Raw genomic sequence first — 23055 nt, forward strand, 5'->3', positions numbered from 1 at the left:
TATATGTGTGTCTACCACCATGAAAGGAAATCTCTTGCATCTTTTCATGACAAGTATCCCTAGTAACGTGTACACACTCACACAAGTTATTTAACTCATTGTTAAACAGTAAGTTAAAACTACAAGCAATGTACCTTAGTTATTAAGTAACCTTCTGTTGGTTGAAAAAACATTACTCGTTCTGATTACAAGAAGACTCACAAAAATTCAAGCATAACATTCCAGCCAAGCTTTAATCTTTAACTAAGCACATTCCCTGGAATCTCATGAGAGACTGAGTCTGAGATATATTTTGTGTTAGTTTATCACCCCTAAGCCCCTTATTAGCATGAGGTCTCACAGAGGTGCTAGAGGAGAAAGTCATTTTAAAAATTCCTCAGAGTTATTGCCTGGTTATGGTAAAAAAATAAATTGAAAAGAGGGGCTGGAAAGGTAATCTAGGGGACGTTCGCTCTGAATCCCAGCAGTCTTGATTTTAGTTACGTGTACAGTCTCAGAATACTGCTGATTGCAGCAGGAGGCAGTCGGGAAGACACTGATTCTTACCCTGGCTCTGCCTGTAACATACAGTGTACTCATGGCAAGGTACTTGGACAATTTCTCAGGTAATAATATTCCTTTGTTTCCCAGATACATGGTGGGGATTTAGAGAGAGAATTGTAAAATGATCATATGGCTCTAAACCTCTCTTCTTTAAACAGCAAGATCAGAGCATACCTGTTTGGGGATTCTAATCATGACTTAGAATGTGCTGTGCAGCCTGGATTTGCAGTTGGTTTCAGGGTGAAGAGAGCTTGAAGTTCACTAAAGATATCACAAATGATATCTAATGACTGGAAGTTGGCTATGAATGATTTAGGCTCGAGTTAAATATTGCAGGAAGAGACTGAAATCCATGGCATAGCATATTTCATTCAATCTGAGACACTATTCACTGTAATATGCACCAATACTTTATATACAAGCAAGAAAGCAAGCCCACTGGCGATTATAACTGTAAGACACTTTTGCTCGTGCTGTTCATTTGGATTTTAGAAATATTTTTTTTAACATCTTTATTGGAGTATAATTGTTTTACAATGTTGTGTTATTTTCTGCTCTGTAACAAAATGAATCAGCTACATGTATACATATATCCCCATATCCCCTCCCTCTCGCATCTCCCTGCTACCCTCCCTATCCCACCCCTTTAGGTGGTCACAAAGCACCGAGCTGATCTCCCTGTGCTATGCAGCTGCTTCCCACTAGCTATCTATTTTACATTTGGTAGTGTATATATGCCAATGCCACTCTCTCACTTCATCCCAGCTTATCCTTCTCCCTCCCTGGGTCCTCAAGTCCATTCTCTACATCTGCATCTTTATTAAAATGTGAAAAATATGCTTAGAATTCATAAACTAAAATAAATGTGTATATATATATATTTTTTTCTACTAATCATCCCATAGTCACCAAAAACTCAGTGTGTCCAAAACCAAAGTAAATAAACCTACTCAAATTTGTTCTTTTCTCTCCCTTCTTTTTTTACACCAAATGGCACTACTATTCTCCCAGTTGCTTGAATCCCTTCTCTCTGTCACTCCCACACCTCATTAGTCATCAAGTTCTTTGACTTCCTCTATTCGCTCTGCCCCATATATTATTTTTCCTTTCCTCATTATTTGACTAACTTTGCTCCACTTGTCAGAATTCACTTTTGATACTGAAAAAAAAATTCTGAATGTGCCAAGTCCAGGTTAGTTGATTCTTCTCATTCCCAGCAACTATAGATTCTATATATTTCTATTGACCATCTTTATCCCATGTTGTACTGAGCCACTTCCTGGTCTGTATCCACCAGTAAAACACAAGTTCCTTGGGGACAAGAAATGTCAGTCTGTTTCACAGTTGTATTCCTAGAACCTAGCACAGTGTCCCACATTCACTAATTGTTATATAAAACTCAATGATTGAGTAAAGGAAAATATTAATTTAGATATTAAAAAATAAGTGACCTTTGGCTTTTATGAAGAATAATACATACAAACCAAAATATTCTCAAATTGAAAGAGATCCAAAAAAGACAGCACAGTGTTGTACAAAAGAAAAATCATTTGAGTCAAATATAATCTAAAATGTACTAGATTTCTAACACATGTAAAGTGTCATTTTTTTTCCATTTTCTTCCATGCCAGACACATACTGTGTACCACAATGAAGGAAGTTTTATTTTAGCAGTTAATTATGTTCCCTAACTCTGAACTACCCTTTTAATCTTTTGGGAGAATGACCAGTAACCTACATTGACTGCATTTCTGCTTCTATAAGACAAGAGGCTTTTATTGGAGCCTGCAGTCACTGTGGGTCAGAGAATTAAGAACACAAGCTCATTTCTTTCCAAGATATTGTTTTAGGAAATGTAAAAAGTTAACTATCTTTCTTGAAGAGCTTGTCTAAAAATGAAGTTGAAGTCATTACCAACTGACTACATATTTTACTCTGCAGACATTGTCATATATGTGACAAATAGAAAGTTCACATAGTGGCAATAGCATGGTCTCTAAGGTTCAGATTTCTTTCATTCTGACAAACTAACTCAGTAATATTGAATAAATCAGTTAATCTATGAGGATCAATTTCCTAATCTATAAAATAGAGGTGATAATTTATGGGTTTTTGGAAATACTGGAAGTAAAATTAATTGAGATTTATTTAACTTAAAAAATTTTAATTTGTCAGGTGAAGTTCCTAACACTTAAAAATGTAAAACAAAATAAACAAAACAAAGTAAAACAAAGCCTAATGTTATAGCAGAAAAACAATAAAACTCTTCATTTTACTTAGAAAAAAATTCAAATCACTAGTTACAATTTGTAATAATACAGCTGGCTCATTTTCTACCATCAAGTGGAATTTCTACCAGTAGTTGATACTGATTTTTTCCCCCAAACCAATTAAGAGCCATTGAATAACAAATATCTCTCATGAACATCCCTTATTTAATTCAAGATGCTGAAAAATCTTAGAACAAAATAGTGATTGGCTACAGAAGGTATGTCAGAATAGGATAATCCTTACATTTAGGATCAGAATAGGATAAATCCTTACATTTCTTTTTTTTAAAAAAGGAAATATTTTTACGAAGATAATCAGTTGGTATTACTTCATAGCTGCTTTTTTGTGTGGTTGCTTTAATTTCTTTATACTACAGGGGTTACCCTCAATGTTCTATTAGGATTATAGGGTTAGAGTGGCATGAAATAGTTAAAGTCCTCCTTTTTAGAAAAGTTCTTTCCTTCCTGATACATCATGTCGCTTTTTTCTTTCTCATTTGTAACATGATAGATGTTTCTGTCCTTTGGGTAAAGTATTTGATTGAACATTTAAGTTACTTTTTTAGATCTTCAGTTTTCACTGATTCCTCTCAATAATGCCTTGGCTTTTTCACCTCTCACCGCACCTAGTTTTAATAGATACCTACATTAAGGAAATAAATTCACAAAAATCATCCGCAAAAAAATCACTTTTTTGTGATTTTTTGTGTACTCTATTATTGAGAACTATAAATAACTTTAGAGATTTATTTTGCTGACAATCACATTTTTTCAATATTAAATCATGAGTATTTGCCATGGTTTAATTGATACTTCAGTGCCTTGCACATGCCAAATGTTTAACAAATGTCGCTGGTTTACATATTTATGTGACATCAATTTTTAAACTGTTTTAAGATTAAGGTCACAAATAAATTTGACTAACTTCTTCTTTTATGAGAACTCCAAGTTCCTCATCTGTAACATAAAATGATTGGATCATATAAACTCTTAATTTCCTTAAACCCTGAAAGTTGTATTGGTCGATGATTCTAATAGCTGGATACCAGGGCACTGGATTCATGAGTCACTGAGTGGAGATCAGGATTTGCAGAGAATCTCATTTGCACTTGTAAGTCTTGTACACTGACTTGAGGAGGGAGTTGTGTTGAAAGTTGTAGGTTCTGAATCTGCTGCACTGGGTATAGCCCTCAGTATACTGAAAAATCATATTGGCTTTGCCTAAGGAAATAAAAACTTGGGTTTGTCCATACCATGCTAAAAGAAGCAGATTAAGAGTAGAAAATTCAACTATCTAAATACTCTCAAAAGCAAGCAACCACTTGTATGCTTCTGATAAGTAAATTATTTCATAGTTTTGGATCTTTATACTTTCTTGAAGTTTGAATCCTCTGATAATAAGTTTTGAATGCTTTTTTTTGTTGTTAGCATATAGACTTAGAAACAAGAGGGGTGAAATTAGGGTGAATATAAATATTAAGCCATGATGTTGAAAATTATATAGAAATAGAAAAATAAGGAGACATTATGATTTATAGACATTAACCTTGGTATAGTATGTTTTGATCAACAAATCCCATTCTACATTTAAAAGATATATTAGAACCTGTGTTCCTTTTATGGTGAATTTTGAAAATATCAAATTGATAATAGGGAATTGATGATAATTTTTGAAAAGAAAAAATGTTTTATTTATGTCATTTGAACACAGGATAATTATACCTTTATTCCATGTGTGTCCCTAAAAGCAGGCTTTGTTTTCATACTGCCAACATTAAAATCTGATTATATATTTGCATATTATTAAGTAAAAATTTCAACAAAAGACTGATGACATTTTTTTTAAAAAAACAGAGTAAAATCATTCAGAGAAAAAGAAATATCCAAAATACAGTAAATGAGTGAATCAATGCTAATGCAAGTAAGAATACTGTGAGCAGTAATAAAACAACAATAAAAAAGAAGGAGACCTAAAATATATGATTTAGGAAATGAAATCACAAAATTGTTGCTTGGCCACATTTAAAATAAAATCCCTGCACAATGAGCTAATTATAGCTAGAGGACAATTAAATCCAGTCCCTTGTGAAAGAGAAGAATACAGAAGAGAGCTGGTGAAAAAGTAATTTATTTTCTGCAACCAGTACACTGAATGCCTTTTATGGAAAGGATATAATGATAGAGAGCTCAAAGGAGCCCAACTGAGAAGTAAAAGGAAGTAAACGACTCATCTGGAAATCAAAAGGACATGACAGGTAGGTTTTGGAAGGGAGCAAAGTGATACATGCATTTAATATTAAACAAAAAGAAATCATGTTAAGGTAATGGATAACATCTCTGTCACTTAATAAGGGTGTGATCCTGGACAAGTTACTTTACCTATTAGAGCCTCAGTTTTCTCATCTGTATAATGGATATAGAAATGGCATTATCCACATAGGGCTTTCATGGCAAATAAATGAGAGAATGATTTTTAGTGATCAGTGCAATGCTCGACACACAGTCGGTATTAAATAAATATTTACAATGCTATGTTTACTTTTTTGTCACAGGACAATATTTTTTCTGTTGGTAAGCCTAACTTTTTTTTTATCTAAATACATTTACAGTGGTATTTACTGAGTGTTTCTCTGCAGGCAAGACCCTACATCACCTGTATCCCTCTCTAATGTCTGTGAGTTATCTTCTGCTCTCTTCCATACCACATTGCTTCCTCTTCTTCTAATACAAGGCACTTCCTCTGTGGAGTCGTTGCACTGGCTGTACTCTTTCCTCTGGGAGATCCACATAGCCATCTTTCTTACTTTCTTCAATTCTGTCACCCTCCCAGTGATACCTACCTAACATTGCACATTAAAAATTGTAGTATGTCCCACACCCAGCACTCCTAAATCTTTTATCCTGCTCTACTTTTTTCTCCAAATAACTTTCTAACATAAGAATAACTTATTTATTAGTTATGTCAGTTATTCACTTTCTTTTTCTCCTCTTTAAGATATAAATTCTGCAAGTAGTGAGTTAATTGTCTATTTTGTTGGTAGAAAAGTACCTGACCTATAGTAAGCACTCAATACATTTTTTTAAGTTTAATTAAATATGTAAATTATCTTCAATGCATAAAAAATAAACGTAGGTATCATTAGCTCCAATGCACATTTGGACTGAGAACACAAGAATTACTTGTTCAAATGTTTATACCCAGTAGGTTGTTGAGCTATAATTTAAATCCCAATCTGTGTGAACCCATAGTCTACTTTTACTACTGTATAATACTTCTATCTAGTAAGGAAGAGTAAGACGAATCCTTTAATTGCTCAAAACGAAGTCATCCAAACAATCAAACAAAGTCTTTTACTTTGGAATCAAATTTTCATATACTCTAATCTTTGTTCCTCTGCTTCAATTGTTTACACTATGATAACATTAGTAGTAAATAAATTAAAGAAAGGAGATAGTTACAAAACAAGAAAAGGGATAGATCAATTTATTTTTTAAAAGGGAGGATGGAACACAATGAAAAAATGTTTATAATAGAAGAAAAAATGAAGAAAGGGCCATATGTCTATGAAAGGAAGTATTTCCCAAAACTGCATATGTTCTAATCCTTCTAAGACTTAGGAATAGTTCCTACTCATGAAGGGTTGATGCATTATTTTTCTTATTACTTGTAAGCGATTATTCAGTCTTCCATTTTGTCATGTACCAGAAAATATAAGGATATAATTAAATAGAAGTCAATTGGTATTCTCCCCTTAAAAATTAGAGGAAAAACTGTTGGCTTATGGATGAGAACTAACATAAACTGTACCTGGTATGTATGTTTTACTGATATTAAAAAGTATTGTGCATAGGTGATTTTCATAATAAATAAAATCCATTTAATCACAAAATGTTGTCATTCCATACCACTTCATTATCTAGGCTTGCTTTCTACCAGCCTCTACGAAAAGACAATTTTCATAGTGATTTAGGGCATAAGTTTTTCAGAAAACAGACCAGGGTTTGAGAACCATCTCTATCATGTTCTAGATGTGTGACCTCAGAATGGTTTTCTATGCTCTAGGTTCTGTTTTCTCCATTATAAAATGGGGTTAATTTGTGCATCTGTCTCAAAGAGATACTGTGAAAATCAAAAGGAGATAATATTTCAAAAGTTGTTAGTAAACAATAAATGTTAGTTTTCATTTTTCTTTTATTTTTATAGTTGATGCATCTTCATATACTCTTTTTTCTCTCCTATAATTAACATAGCATAAGCTTAGGTTGTTATATAAATATAAGTTTAATATTATTGTTGATGATGGTGGTCCTGTCATTAGGTATTTTTCCCAGATGGTCATAAAGCATTTGATAAAGTTAAAGGACTTTACAAAAAAAAGCATAAAAATAACTAGTGGACAAATACTTGCTAAGGAATTTTTTAAAAGAAAGAGATCATTTTTATTACTCTCATGAGTCATCCTAAATGGATTACATCCAGGCCAACATTAATTTGTATGATTCCTCTGCTGAAAAGGGAATATAGCAGATGGAATATTATTTTTCACATCCTTTATAAACAATACCTGATAAATGCCATTAGCATTACAAGTTCTTTGGGGTACATAAGTTTATATAGTGTAAACTCACATAAACCACTAGGGTTTCTAAGTATCCAAAATATTACTGAGAATTGGTCCATATTTCTCCTTAATATGGTAAAAGAAAAAAAAAGATGAATGACATTGAGATACAAATTATCCCCACTCTAACTTTGAATAAAATGCTCATCATTGAAAAATTTCATTGTTTTCTTACTAATTAATTTTTTTTTAATTTTATAACAAGACCACCACTGACATTCATATAGATCTCTATTTCTCCATTTAATTCTGCACAATTAATACTTTTCTTTACTTCATATAAGTTTAGGCTCTCTATAAATACAAAGGAATGGTTTTCAAGTTATTCTGACATATATAATTAACTGCTATATTAATATAAACTGATTTTTGTTTAATTGAGATGGTCTCCATTGGTGAGTTCTCATTATCCCCTTGTAACTCACAGTATTTCAATAAACCTTTGAGATGAGAACTTAAATCTTCTTTACAGACACAGCTACAGGGGAGAATTCCACTCCGATTTCAGGGAGGCAAAAGGAGAGCATCAACCAGTCTACACTATGTCCAACAGTTAGCACTATTCAGAGGTACCGAACAGTGGAAGGATATAAGCAAATCCAGTGAAGGACAATGAACATATCCTTCAGTTACGAAGGGTTAGTTATAATTAATTATAAAGGGTTATCTATGAAGAGTTAGTTATGAAAAAGTAAGATTTAAGAAGCTTAAGTGGAGGCATAAAGTGTAGCTATCAAGAGGTGGTTTCTCAGATAAGAACTGCAGTGAAAAAATAAAATAAAATAATTATCATTTTAATTCTCTCTTCAGAACTTAAGATTTTACTATCAGTTTAGCCTATGTAAAATTAAACGTGTTTTATTTCCCCTGATTACTTAAATAAGCTGATATTATGTGCAACAGAATCAAGGATGCGGCCCCGTTCTTCTAAACTCTTTTGCCTCCAGTGAAATCAGTAGGGGGTGCCATGTACTAATTCTTGCTTATGATGTCTTCGGTGATTAATTTCAAGTTTCATAGTAAAAAAATTTGTTTAATTGTGAACAACGTTATATGTAGAATCTGTCACTCGACTGTCTCAAAATTTCATTATTAATTAAATTATGAAGTAGAATTACTAATAACAACATAAATTGCACATTATTAGTTATTGGAAGTTGTATGCCTTGTGTTTTAATTCAGGCATTTATCATTTATGTGTATTCTTGAGTGATACTAAAAATGTATTAAAAGAAAATAAATAACAAGATCCAAAAGAACTATATCCATCTTGTTTTCCTAAACTTGCCATAGAGTTGCTTGGTAACAAATGTATTTTTTTAAGTAAACGAATGACAGTTAAATCAATGTGGAGTCCATTTTAGTATGGAGAAATGTTTAAAAATAATTTTGGAAAGATTCTACAAATTACCTGTGATTAAGCCAAAAATAGATTCTAGGGCTTTGGATTTCTACCTCTGTAATCAGAGGCTCCCAATTAATTTTTCTCACATGTCACAGTATGTTTAAATCCCTTGTGCTATTCAGAGAGAGAGACAACTTGAGTTTTAATTCAGCTTTATTACTGAATCAGCTATTTTCTCAGCACATCGTTGAGTACATCGTTGTGTACATCATTTAAGTGGTTTTTATCCCTCATGTGTAATTACTGATCATTGAGTCCATGGATGAGGCAATAAGTCAAAAAATGAGATAACTTTTCATTTTTGGGGTAAAAATATCAGCAAATATTTAGTGGAAACTTTAAATACTTTAAGTTTTAAAAATTTATAAAATTAGGCCTTGCTTTGGTAAGAAATAATTTTGGGTCATTTACCTTTGGAAGAATAGTGAGGACATTCCAACCCATAGATGTAAGCCTTGTAGTCACTACTCTTTGAAGAGGAGCTATTTAATGGAGCTATTTAATCATGGTTGGTTCTCCAGGAGTAGTTAGTCTCACGCCATTGCTGTTTAACATGGTAACTTGTGTTCCAACAGCATCACAGTGAAGGTTATTCTCAGAAGGCAGCCTTAAAATAGGTTTGTGGGTTGAGGAGTGGGAGGAAGGTTCGCACTGTTGTTACAACGTAGTCGGAGTCTGTGCTCCAAGGACATGAGGTTGTTCTAAACCTGTGGTGGAAAAACCTGTGTGTTTTTCACAACAGATGGGGAGTGGGAGGGGAAAACGGTTTCTTTCCTTGTGTGCTCCCTGTAACTATTATTGCTTGGATATGCGTAACAAACAAAAGTGAGAGTGAGGTGCCCACAAGAACAACTGAGGGTGAGGGTCGGTGCCAACTTGCTTTCTGTGCTGCTGTTTGAGTGAGAAAGTGTAGTCTTCAGCAACTACAGGGCAATAAGCTTCAGGTGAGTTCTCTGCTTAAACTGAGATGAAGCCTGATTTGAAAAGAGATTACAAACAAGGGTAAGGAGTTCCTTACCCCAGAGCTTATAGCAGCCCCTCAAAAATAAGACAATAGTCTGTATCCATGCAACCAGAAAGTAAGAAATGTATTTTAAAGAAGTTACTAGGACTCTTCATGTGTCTTGATATTAGTAGTAGTATTTGGGATGCAAGCTCTTGCTGCCTAGTTCACTGCGCTCTGTCATTAGAGCTGCTCATTGTTAGAGCAATAACTCAGCATTCAAATAAACAACTCAGGATTTTGACATTTGTGGAAAATAGTACTGAAAAATCATTACAAGGAAAAGAATATTAAATACCTATAAGTGAAATATGATCAACTTAGTGACCTACTGAAGAAAATGAATAATTGCATTTATAAAAGTAAATTACAAAGGGGGAAAAACAGCTAGTTAAAATACAGATAAATCACTTTTTATCCCATTGTTCTGGCACTCAGCTTCAGGACTTCATCATTTCAGAAATTAGAGTCTCCCAAGAAGAATTTCTTGCCAAGAGAGGGTTAGCATGTTAAAGCAGTGTTTTGGATTACTCTACATACCTCTACTATAAATAGGATATTTTCAAAATGCAGTTTTGAGCTATTCAAGTGAGCTAGTGATCAGATGTGGCAGACTTCATGATAATGATGGTCTGACATATGAAGAGGGGAAAGGCTCATCCTTTTAGATGGACAAACCTTGATGAATTCAAACTGTAACCTGTAATCTTTAAACTAGCCACTTAGCTGGTAAAGGTAATGATTTGTCATGCGGCTTATCCATTTACTGCTAATCAAAAGGATTCACATATTTGAAATCCCTAGCATTCAGAAACCTGTAAGAGGATTCATGCACGTGTTCTACTTTATGCTACTGATTTGCAAAACAATGAGGCTGGTAATGATGTGAAAGATTTAACTGGCTCTCCTTGTGTCTCCTCTATCTGAACTGATTGTTATTTGTAAAAAGGAATCTTCGGAAGCCTGTGGTTCCCACAGGATGTGGAGCAGCCAGGCCCTAGGTTGAGAATGACATCCTGTGTCAGGGATGAGAAATCAGCCAGTTAATAGCTTTGCACTTAGAATTGACTAATATTTTTTCTCGTTAAAGGCCAGTTTTCTAACATATAAAATCATTTTCACATCCTTGATATACTGTAGACTGGAAGAGTCTTTTAAAGTAGCACTAGTTTAAATGATTTCTTTCTAAAGCACAATAACTTGCTAAATATTTTATGCATGAAATCATTTTATAATTTAGATTTATGTAATCCAGACCCAAGAAACACAAAACAATTCATGCAGGCTTTATGTTAGAGATTCAAATTTTGCTCTGTTATTTTACAAATGGTCTGTTGTAACAAGATTTTGCTTTAGTAAAATAAGGGTGCACCATTTTTTCTCCCATTGTCAAAGGCTAAATTTGTGCTGTTGCCACTGAACAAAGTTATTTTAATTATTCTAAGAAAGAGTTGATGTAGTCATCATTTTCTCTTTTTTTTCTACTTACATATAAAAATATTAAAAAATCTCAATTAGTAAGACATGAAAAACTATTATAAGTAGACATGTTCCTATAAGTTTTGAAAATTTAAATTATTTTGCTTAGGTAAAGAATTACACAGATTTATGGCAAAATTAAAAACCTTCAGGAGAAGGATGGATTTAAAATTGGCAGACAGTTCAGAAAATTTTACTTTAATTGTGCCCCTACACACAGACACACACACACACACCACAATGAAACATTCTCTTCCTTTCAAAAAGATTTAGCCAAAAGTTGCTTAAGTGATTATATACTTTGAAGAAGGAGGATGGAAGGAAAGAAATTGGAGAGGGGGGAATGGCGAGGGAGAGAGAGAGGAAAAAAAGAGAAAAAGAAAAGAAAGATGAAAATAATTACATTTTCCTTATTCCAGAATTCAACATAGCATCTCTTCACCTTCCAGCCAGAGATGGGCCTTTAAAGCTGGGATGAAGTGAGAGAGTGGCATGGACATATATACAACACCAAATGTAAAATAGATACATTTCTGCTAGTGGGAAGCAGCCACATAGCACAGGGAGATCAGCTCCGTGCTTTGTGACCTCCTAGAGGGGTGGGATAGGGAGGGTGGGAGGGAGATGCAAGAGGGAGGAGATATGGGGATATATGTATACGTATAGCTGATTGACTTTGTTATACAGCAGAAACTAACACAACATTGTAAAGCAATTACACTTCAATAAAGATGTTTAAAAAAAATTTGTCTTTTTAAAAAGGATGGCTAAATCATTCCAATCATTAGTGCTTTATCAATACCCAGTACCAATCATAAAAAAAAAAATTACATCTGCCACTTTCTTCCTTCTTCTACTCCTCATTTCCTCTCCCTCATCCTCCTACACAGCTTCTGTGCTCCTGTTTCAGTTTCATAATCTGTCCATTGTGAATTAAGAACATTTTGTTGGCAGTTCTCCTTACCTACAGGGTGCATGATACATTGGCCTCTGCGACACTGAGTCAGACCCTGCTCGGATTCCTACAACTGCCAGCAAATACCATAGCTCCCAAGGCAAGAGGGAGTGTGCAGCCAGAAGCAACAGCAAGTGCTGCATCTGTTGGAAGGGAACAGAGTTAAGAAATGTCGATGACTCAGTGACAGTTCTATTGATCTGTTTGGGGTTTGATTTTTTTCTTTTTGGTGAGGATATGATGCAAAATAAATGCCTTGGCACTGGGGGCTTCATGGCAATGAGATTTACACATTGCTATTATTTTTAGCCTGTTTTGTGAAATGTGATGCTACAATTACTAATAGTGTTACGGAATTCATTGGGCTGAAAGCCCAATAGCTGCCACTGATTAAATGTGGAAGCCAGGCCTTGTAATTATTTTCCAATTTAGTTTGTAGTTAGTTTCTCAAGTGAATGAGCAAAGTTTTTTTTCAAATATACTCATATTCATTCCAACGAAGCATGTTTTGTTCTCTAAAGCTGTTAGCCCATTTTATCCAGGTAATGCCTTTAATTATGCCCAGTAAATGCCTAAAGAGAGTAACAATATTTTTTACCTTGGGGTGATCAGAATATTAAACTGTACTGACTCTCAATTAAAGAAACATAAATTTACAAGATTACAGTTGTCTGCTTTGATCTGAAATGTTTCTATCTGTTGTGTAATTAACAGAAAAGCCAGGAAACAAATCTCTTTTCCCTTCATTCAGGGATGTTCTGTTTGTTTCCTTACTTGCCTGCTTGCTTGCCTTAAAGAAATACCTGAACATAACCCAAAAAAAAAAAAAAAAAAAAGGCCTCCACAGTAATTTCCCCAACAACACCTCAGCTTGCCCAAGAAAGCAATTTTTAGCCAATTAGCAAAGCTGACACACTCATTTCATCAATAAGAAAAACTCTCTTTTAAGGAAACTCATTTCTTAAAAAGTAAGCTATTTTCATAATTTGGATAAAGTGTATATGCTCATTAAAATATCACTGACTCCTGTGGTATTTTAATGAGCCTGTTCCTTTCTCACCTGTGGTTCTTACCATTGGCCTGACCAGTTGAGTAGGTGACCAACTAGAAAATCAGTAATGTCCACTTTGCTGAGATTACTGCTTTGTGTTTCCCACAGCATTAGCAAACATTTTTTTCTGTTATCTTAGAGAGATAAAGACATTGGGAAAGAGAAAAGAATATATATTTTTGGAAATACCCTATTTTATGTATGTCTCCCAAGAGGATATTTAAAAGTTGTTTTTAAATTCCACTGTGGTGAATTTCTATTCACACCGTCAAATATTTTTTGAACAACTGCTAAGTACATGGTGCTGCATCACACTACTAGGGGAAAAAAGATTCAGATTCATTCACCCTTTAACACTCTTCGGTGCAGTTAGGGAGCCATCATACACACAGCCTGGAGGAAGAACTCATGTGCCTAGAGCCCTTTAACCATGTTAGTATTCTAGGTGCTCTAAACACATCTATACAACAACCCTGTGAATTAGTACTTAGTGGCCCCATTTTGAACATGAAGAGTCTGAGGTTCAGGGAGCAGAATTTTGTTACTTCAAACTGGAGCAGATGAGGGTTGGGGTAGAGTAACACAGTAACCTCTGTGTTACTGATGCAGACATCAGGATTCTCCTATGGTCAAAGTGACTTGAGAAGAATGAAATCATGTCTAGCCTGAAAGATCACGGATGGCTTTAACAGCACCTTGATAGATAAATCATAGTGGGTAAGTAATCATAGAAGAGGCAAATGAGCAGCATTCTTGAAACAAGAAAGAGCAATATTTGTTTAGGGACAAGTGCTTCTTAACTGGAGCCAACAGATAGATGATACATAGATAGATAGATAGATAGGTAAAGTGAGAGAGAATGTTAGAAATGCAGATTCAATTCAAAGCGAGGAAATAATTGAATACCATGAAAAAGTCATACTGCACCATTATGAAAAAATTCAGAAAAAAGCAAACCTAGAAATGTATATAGTTTTAATATCTGGATTATATAATAATTCATTTATATAACTTGTTTTTCCTGCAGTAAATATAGGAAGAGCACTTTTTCCAAAGTTAATGTTATTTACACATTTTATGGATGAGTTTATTTAACCTGTTGGCTGTTGTTTGTTCATTCAGTTTGTTGAATTCTCAGTCTTTCATCATTAAAAACAATACTAAAATGAGTCTCTCCAATCACACACTCTTTAATATATCCAATTATCTCCTTAAAATAAATTTATAAATTTGGATTGTCAGGCAGATACTAACACTCAGATGAAAGGGTTTTGATATGTTTTATCAAATCATTTAACAGAAAATTTCTACTAATTTATACTCTTATTCTACCAAATTAATCTTTCCTGAATATCACTTTCAATATATCATTTACATATTTTTTTAAAAAAATGCTCCCCTTTTTTCCTAACTTCAGTTGCTGAAGATGACGTCCTTACTCTCAACTCCACATGGCAATATAGCACCTTCCTCTTTCATCTATTTTTGATTTCTTTCATTCAAGTCCCAGATACAATTTCTCATAAAATCCAGATAACAACAACCATTCCTGAACTATTTCACCATCTATTTATTATTTATTTATTTATTCACTCTTTAATTTATTCAACAACATTTTTGAGACCCTAGTATGTGTTGGAATTACATGTACTCATTGGGAATAACATTTAAACTACTCTTTGATTCTCCTTGTTAGTAAGATTATGTAAAAGCCATCCAGAGGAATTTGTAAAGACCCAAAGTTCCAATGTCTTTCATAACCTTTATTCTTTTACCTCTCACACTTTATTTATGTGCATATTTGACTGCAATATTGAATTCACATTACAAAAACTTTCATGTGTTCGGGATTTTTTAATTTAATATTTTAATTTGACACTGAGTTACCACTCCATATTGTAATTTATCTTTTACTACATGTTAAATCTTTACTTTCCAGTTTGAAACTCTTGATGTTGAATAGAATGAAATAGATATGAATGAAATGTGAAAAGACAGAATGAAATGAATAGATGTGTTAAGTCTCTGTTCTTTTTCTGTCTCTTTCAAACTGAAACATATATCTGGACATGTGATAGGAATTACGCTATTCATAACCTAGTAATCTTGGGGATAACATGAGTCCAAATTTGAAGAATAGAAAATTGTATATTTTCAGAGACAGAATGATGCAGGATTAAGTAAGAAATAATATATGTATTTCTCTTGGGTGTTTTGCCTGGCTTGTATGCTAAGAATGATTCACTTATGGTATATTTTAGAAAAGCAATATTTGCATTCTAAATAGCTGACTCTGGGATTCGCATTTCTAAGAGCAATGTGGAAGGGTTGCCCCCGATTGACAATCCTACCTACTAGAGATGGCATGAGAAATTAAAAGACTATGAACCTAGGTCAGAATGTAAGAGAAGATAAGAGTCTCAAAGGTAGCAGCAATGTAAAGACATTCAGCTGGTGAAAATTATTCCAGAAGGCTTCTGTTTAATGATTTCATGGGACCACACAGCTTCACACAATATCAGTCGAAGAGGTGTTTTCACATCTTTGAGGGAGAACCCAACTCAGTCTCTCGCTGAGTTCCCACAACACTACTTGTCCAGTTTAGAACCATGGTTTTTCTGGCCCCCCTCCACTACTAGGCTCACCTCCAGTCTGAAGAGGTCTTTTGCAGATGGCATTGCTCTTGACCAAAGACTCTTGAAAAACTGCATTGCTCCTTTGGAACTGAGTCTGGGTTTAGACTCAGTCTAGAAGTGAAACAGTCCCTATAGTACATCATAAACAAAGTATATGTATATGGCAGCCCTGTTTTGACATGAGAACCTGTAGAGGTCCATCCTGACGTCACTAAGAGCAGCATCCGATGAGGAGGTGCCATTCGCAGTTAACTCTGCACAGCCAGCTCCTCACCTGTGAGGATGTGGGTAATTCCTGATAAGTGTCCAATTGTCATCTTGAAATAGGGGACATTTGGAGCAGTACAGGCTCCTATAGTAAATGATTAACGCGTATTTCTCTGCTCTTGACAGATTCCAAAAGAAGAGCAGATTGCTACCCATAAAACTAAGCAGCATCAACGTGAAATTACTGGAAGAATCCGAAAGTCTTTGCAGAAATGGTATGCTTACTCCAATGTTTCTCAAAAACCAGCTATTTTAAAGGGACCAGGGTCAATATAAATGAAATAAATGGAGGCTAAGATAAAATATGTCAGAAAATTTGCAGAAAGGTTATTTTAAGGTGGCATGTTAAAAACAATAATGGGCCATTAGGCTGTCTTGTTAAAGGCATTAAAGTCAGAGGCACAATGTATGAGTCACATGGGCAAGATTTTCCACTTTATATATAAAAACTTCAATATTGAATTTCTGGTAAAAGTAAAATGCTAGAATTTCTGTGTATATTATTATAAATATTAAGTTAAATTGTTGGCAGAGGAGTAAGCAAAGTATTAATACTCTAGAAATGTGCTATCAAAATGCTACACATTATAATTCATATTACAATAACAGACTTTAATACAGTTTTTCTTTATAATTGTGTATCTTAAAAAAATCTTTTGGCTGATCATTTTACATGCAGGCGTACTGCTTTTTACATGCAACCATCTCCTTGTCAAAGGCATTAGTAATTAATTTATTTTTAAACCAAAATTGGGAGCACCTCCAATGACAAAGTAAGGTACGAGACAGTTTAATGATGTATAAGAAATGGTTACCTCACCTTCTAATTTAGAATTAGAGACAGATGCCTGATGTGTCAGGAGTATGCCCCAAGAGCACGGCTTCCTCTATTTTGTGCACTGCTGAATCTCCAGGACCCATATCAAAGTCTAACACATAGAAGATACTCAAAAAATATATGTTAAAAGAAAAAAATTATTAGTAAATTCTTATTGTGTTGAAAATTACTTGAATAATAAATTCTTACAGCCTTTTTCTAACTGTTATCCATGATTTTGGAGACTGTACCTTAACTTTAACTCATTTGTCTTATTTAATTTTGCACTAATTAACATTGAAGAAACATTGCTCCTATTAGCTCTTTTAGGGATGTTGATGATTAAAAAAAATAATAATTTTATGGGACATGGAACACTTTGTGGTGAATTTATTTGGCTAGAAAACCTGCCTTTGTTCTTCTGAATGTATTTATTTATTTGCTTTTTTGTTTGTCTGTTTACTTATTTTTTTTTTAGTTTAAGACTATTAGTGGCATAACATCAACAATAAAAAAGACTAGATATAGATACAGGTACAGATACAGATATCTGACTCCCATTTATGTACAATGTTTCATGATGCCTAAAGTACCCGCTTCTTCCTGATGGAATCTCAGGATCTTTAAATGGTTTTGGCTTTCTTAATTAAATATCTTATATCAGATACACCATATGGGAATTTTTTTTTATTGAAGTATAGTTTATTTACAAAGTTGCATAAGGGCAATTTTTTTTGTTCGTTTTTTTGCTTACAATATATATAGTGTCAGACATTGCCTATTTAATTACTTTCTGAATGCCTTGCATTGTCATATTTTTTAATCTTTAAAATTAACTGGGAAAAAAAAAACCCCTTTATTTTCCATCCAGCAGTGCTCAGGAGTTTAGAAAGGAGCTGATTCGTGAGCTCTGCGCTGGGACACTGCTGAGTCCCAGCAGGCAAGCTGTACCGTGTGTACTTTGGAGCCCCATAACATAAACTCTTGTCTTGAATGGGGTGGGGGTGGGGGGTGGTTTATAGAGTAAAAGGGAAGGAACAAGAGTATGGCAGAAGACTCCAGATGCTAGCCCTTACAGATACTTTGATTAAAGGAAACTCATATAAATAAATGATGATGGTACACGGAACTAAATGTGGAAGGGAGAAAAAGATACCGGATCACAAGATATACATCTGTACTCAGAAAATCATGAGTAAGATTACTAAAAACAACTGTTGGGAATTTTGTGATTTAATCCCACTGACTGGATCGCTGAACAGGACATTTTTCACTTCCCGGTTTCATGTTTTGGCTGACCTAGGAAATCTCATGGTTTTGCTTTGTGACACATGCTTTTAGGAAAACCTGTTATTTCTGCTGCTCTGCGCTGCCCTGTCTCCACTGAACAGGCTTCGGTGGAATTTGGAGTTTCAGCGCAGCAAGCAAAAGCAGGGAAATAATATGTTATATAGATGGAGCACCCGTGATGACCATTCCTGTGTTGGTGGCTGGAAGGGAGAGGAACTGCCACCCAGTGTTTTCACAGTGCCTATTTCAGGCAGCTTCTAAATGGACAATGAAAACGGGGGTGGGGGGGGCGGGTAGAAACAAGAAAAAAAAAGATTCCCTTTCCTTGAGGGGGAAAAATAGTTCAAAAGTATCTGAGAAAACTTAGCTATAGTAATTCCCTATTCCAAACATACGTAAGTCACAGGCAACCTTATTCTTTGGTTTCTAGGCACATTTTTGAGTTTAGCACAATAGGGAGAAGAAAATTGGAGGTTAGTGAATCCAGTGGGGCAAGAGGTGAAGAGGACTAAATTTCAGTCAAGACAACAAGGAAAGTACAAAGAATACAGTTTCTCTTTCATGTGCTTTGATCGTCTTTCCTGTTTTACCCTTAATGAATACTTTCTCAAAACGAAAAATAAAACACTGCATTCTATTAAGTTAGGCTTTTCCTCCTAGGGAATTCTAAATGGGTAAGTGTGTGTTTCTCATCTATGAATATGACTCTATATTTTCATATGTATAGTTTATACACATAGGCCTGCATATGTGTATTTTTCTTTTGCTGGGAATCAGGCAATGGACAGGAAAAAGAGGAAAAAGTAGTCCATACTAGAGACCCCAAAGCAAATGTTAGTTTCTTTAAATTGCTTTTGTAATTCTAGTGACTGGCACTGGCCAAACTCAGTTTGCCATACCAGAAGATTTGCAGTGGTGGCATTAAATCACACACATGCCATGAAAAGCAGAGGAGAGTAAGGCAGGTAAGTGTTCATAATCCCCCACCTGGTACTATAGAGAAAGCCTCCTCCCCAACCCTGCATTGTAGCCTCTCAGAGTGCAAGAACACACATTACTCAGAGCTGTGTTATCACTCCTTGATGCTAGTTACAGCCTGCTTACTTGCAAATGGGACCTTTGCCATGGTGGAAAGATGCTAATATACACGTGGTCAGCAACTGTACTCATTACAAATAAGCTCTTGCCAACTAAATGATTTAAATAATCATATTAATAAATACATGATAGTCGTACGTACAAGTCACCTTTTCTCCCCCACTGATGGCTTTGATTACTTTGACAGACTAAGATACGCTAATGATACAAATTAGGAGCAAGAAGAATTAAAAGGGTGTTTAACTCTGATGCCAGGCTGTCAATTTCCTATAATGCTACCAACTTACAGGTAGATGATTAAAATTGTTTCGTTTAGGAATTTTGAATATTTTAAAAATTGAATGGGTTTCTGGGGGAGGAAAAAAGAAAGAAAAATCTGTGCTTAGCTAATTAGACGTCCCTATTCGATTTAACAATAGAACAGGATTATTCTTTGAGCATTGAGTTCATCCTGCATTACGATAAGAGCCTACATTTTGCTATTACAAAATGAATTTGCAAATTTGGCCCAGTGTGTTTGTCTAATTCTTTACATTTGATATTATTCATCCATTTTCTTAAATTACAATTAAAGAGAAGCGGTCATTTACTCCTTAATTTGTTTCTAAAGCAGTTATTCCCAAAACATGATGCTAGATAGTGCAGGTAAGTCCCAAATACATGAAATATGGTTCCTTTCTCTGAGCAGCTAAGAATCTAGTAGAAAAATGGCACATGTACACAAATAACAACATATATTGTAGAATCTTGTGAGAGATACAATAGTAAACACAAATACTTTGATTGCACGGAGGTAATATGGAACTTGGATTTTTTCAGTCAGACAGCTTAGGAGTTTTAAGCCCTGATTTGGTAACTATATAACTATTGAGAAATTTACTGAATCTATTTGGGTTTCCATTGTATAATCTGTATGATGGGGAAAATGATAATACCAATCTCTCAGACACATGTGAATATTAATTGAGCTAATACATGTGAACTACTTAGAATAGAGACTGGTGCCTTGCAAGTGCTTTCATGGTACCCAATGCTTACCCCAAAGATCAAATGTATCTCTGTGGTTTTATCAGTTTGCTTCATTGTACTAGCCACTAGACTATAAACCATTTGAGGTCAGAGATTATATCTCATTCATTGTTGTATCCCCACTGATTCAATAGGAGTTGAATAAATGAATAAACAAGGGGATAAATGAATGCTTGATAATCAGTTGGTTAAATAATATTTAGTTGTTTAGAGGCTCTAGCAAAATCTGCATCCTCATATCTATGGGATGGTCATCACCTTCTTTGTCTGATTTAATATTAGAAAGCATGCAATGGAGCACAGAGGAAAGCAGAACCTCATCTAGACTGTCATATAAGCTGAACCAGTTCTGGGTGCCAATGTAGTGACATACCACTCTCCTATTCTAATATTTATATTAGAATAAAAGTCAAGAAAATAAAAACACTGAAAAAAAGAAATCAGTAATAACAATCTCCAATTTCTAAAAATAATTAGAGGGAATTCCCTGGCGGTCCAGTGGTTAGGACACCGCACTCTCACTGCCAAGGGCGTGGGTTCGATCCCTTGTCGGGGAACTAAGATCCTGCAAGCCAGCGGTGGGACCAAAAAATTAAAAAAAAAAAAAAAAAAAAAGCAAATATATATGAAAACTTAAAAAAAAAAACAATCAGAGGATGCCTAAGTAACTGAGGACTCTTCAGTGGGTGTAGCTGAATGAAGATGGACCAATGGAAAGAATCCCATGCAGGAAGTCAGAGCCTTCACCCTCAGTCCCCTCTGGTAGTTCCATGACCTTGGACAAGTCACTTTACCTTTCTGAGCTTCACTTCCATCACTGTAGATAGATAATGGAGGACTTAATGATCTTTGGTTTCTTCTAAGTATAAAATTCATTTCATTTTGTTTTCTTATTTATCTGAATTTAGAAGAATGTGTTTGCTTGTAGGATTGTTAAAGTAGGTGGGGAGGACTTGAAGGCAGAAAGAGCTGAATGTATTTGCAACCCAAATGCAATTTTTGTTTTTTTATGTGATTTTTAGAATTATTTGTAAGTCTAGTTAGGTCAGCAGTTTTTAAAAAAAACTTAGATATTTTGAACCACCGTATTTCCTGGAGCATATAATAGAACTAGAACTAAAATTTTGTTCTTTAACTGGACAAGTTGCAGATCTGTATTTTTTATACAAAGCATTGCACTCTGATTCAATCAATTAACAATTTTTTAAGCTTTCAAATAATATGAAATAATGAATACTTTTATGCACTTCAGTTTATAGTTTACCAGGCACATTTATATATATAATCTCATTGTTTCACACAACTATACAGAAAGATTTATGTGTTCAGTATCTTCATTGAGCCTCCAGATCTACTCTCCACCCTTCTCCATCCATTTTTCTGCCCCAGTAGACTGATCTCTGTGGACCATATTAATAACCTGGTTTTCCCTGGCAAAAGATTGGCAGAAGAAAGAAAGGAGAGTGAAGTCAGATGTCTTATTTCCCTCTTATGAGGTTCCTCTAGGTGGCTAGGGTCTGCTCTGCAGACTTTTTTCTCCTTCCAAGTTCTACATGCTTACGGATGGAGAAAATTCCCAGATTCCTACACTATTCCTTACAGTTCCCCTGTACTACACTCACACTTTAACGATCACTGTGTCTTTAAATAAACCCTGATCCAGTCGCACCAACTTTGAGTGTGTCATTTTCCATGTTTGGTAAACTAAGAAACTAAATTTCAGCCTTTTCTAAAGCTACTTTTTAAGTGTCCACAGAAGGTAGGACTAGATCATTCCAACATACAACCTCTGTACCTGCTTCTGGGCTTCCTTTTTCATCAGTTAAGCTTATTGTTTTAATACTCAATATGTATATTCTGAGAAATACAGTGAACATTCTGAGAAGTACAAAGAAATCAAGAAAAAGTACCCGCTTTCATATATCTCCCAATCTAGTGCAACAGTGTACACATGCAATAGTGATATCTATGTTAGAAAAGAAGCCAAAATACCAGACTTGAGTGTAAAGACCTACCTGAATTGAAATCTGGGATCTGCCACTTACTATATGAGTGACCGTGAATAAATTACTTAATGGTCTGAAATTTAGATTGTTCTCCATTGTAAAATATAATTACTTGCTCTATGTCATATAAGGTTGATATTTAAAAAGCATTCGTACTCTGGGTGTGTGTGTGTGTGTGTGTGTGTGTGTGTATATACACCCATTAATTAATTATATTTTACCCTTTTAAGATTGGAAGGTGCTATCACTATGAGAATAGGTAGTGACAAAAAACTTAGAAAAACAAGTCCAAGATCCATTAAACGACAACTAATACTGTCAGATTATGTGTGACAAACAGCTATGAATGTCAGGTATGTGCAATAATATTTCAGTGTATGAGGAGTGATTAAAAACAGGTTTCTAAAGTACAGGTGTATTTAAGATCAGTCATACGGAGTAGGAATAAAATTTTATTAAATCATCAGAATCAAATGTATTTTAGAGAATTCTTAAAGTCTACCTTTCCAGAAACTGAAAAATTAGGTAATTTATTTCAGCTACCTTGGTCTACTAAGTTAGAATTCGAAATATTCTGTTTGGAT

General features: G+C 34.5%; 1 long non-coding RNA gene across 1 annotated transcript; it reads left to right on the top strand.

Annotated features, from left to right (window-relative positions):
• The first annotated feature begins 518 nt into the window (after nt 1–518).
• LOC133102577 (uncharacterized) lies at nt 519–19297 on the top strand. The gene is made up of 3 exons (XR_009702999.1): nt 519–605; nt 16358–16446; nt 19205–19297. It is a non-coding gene; the product is annotated as an uncharacterized LOC133102577 (long non-coding RNA).
• Nucleotides 19298–23055: the final 3758 nt, after the last annotated feature.

The sequence above is a fragment of the Eubalaena glacialis genome, chromosome 12, assembly GCF_028564815.1.
Source record: "Eubalaena glacialis isolate mEubGla1 chromosome 12, mEubGla1.1.hap2.+ XY, whole genome shotgun sequence".
Taxonomy (NCBI): Eukaryota; Metazoa; Chordata; class Mammalia; order Artiodactyla; family Balaenidae; genus Eubalaena; species Eubalaena glacialis.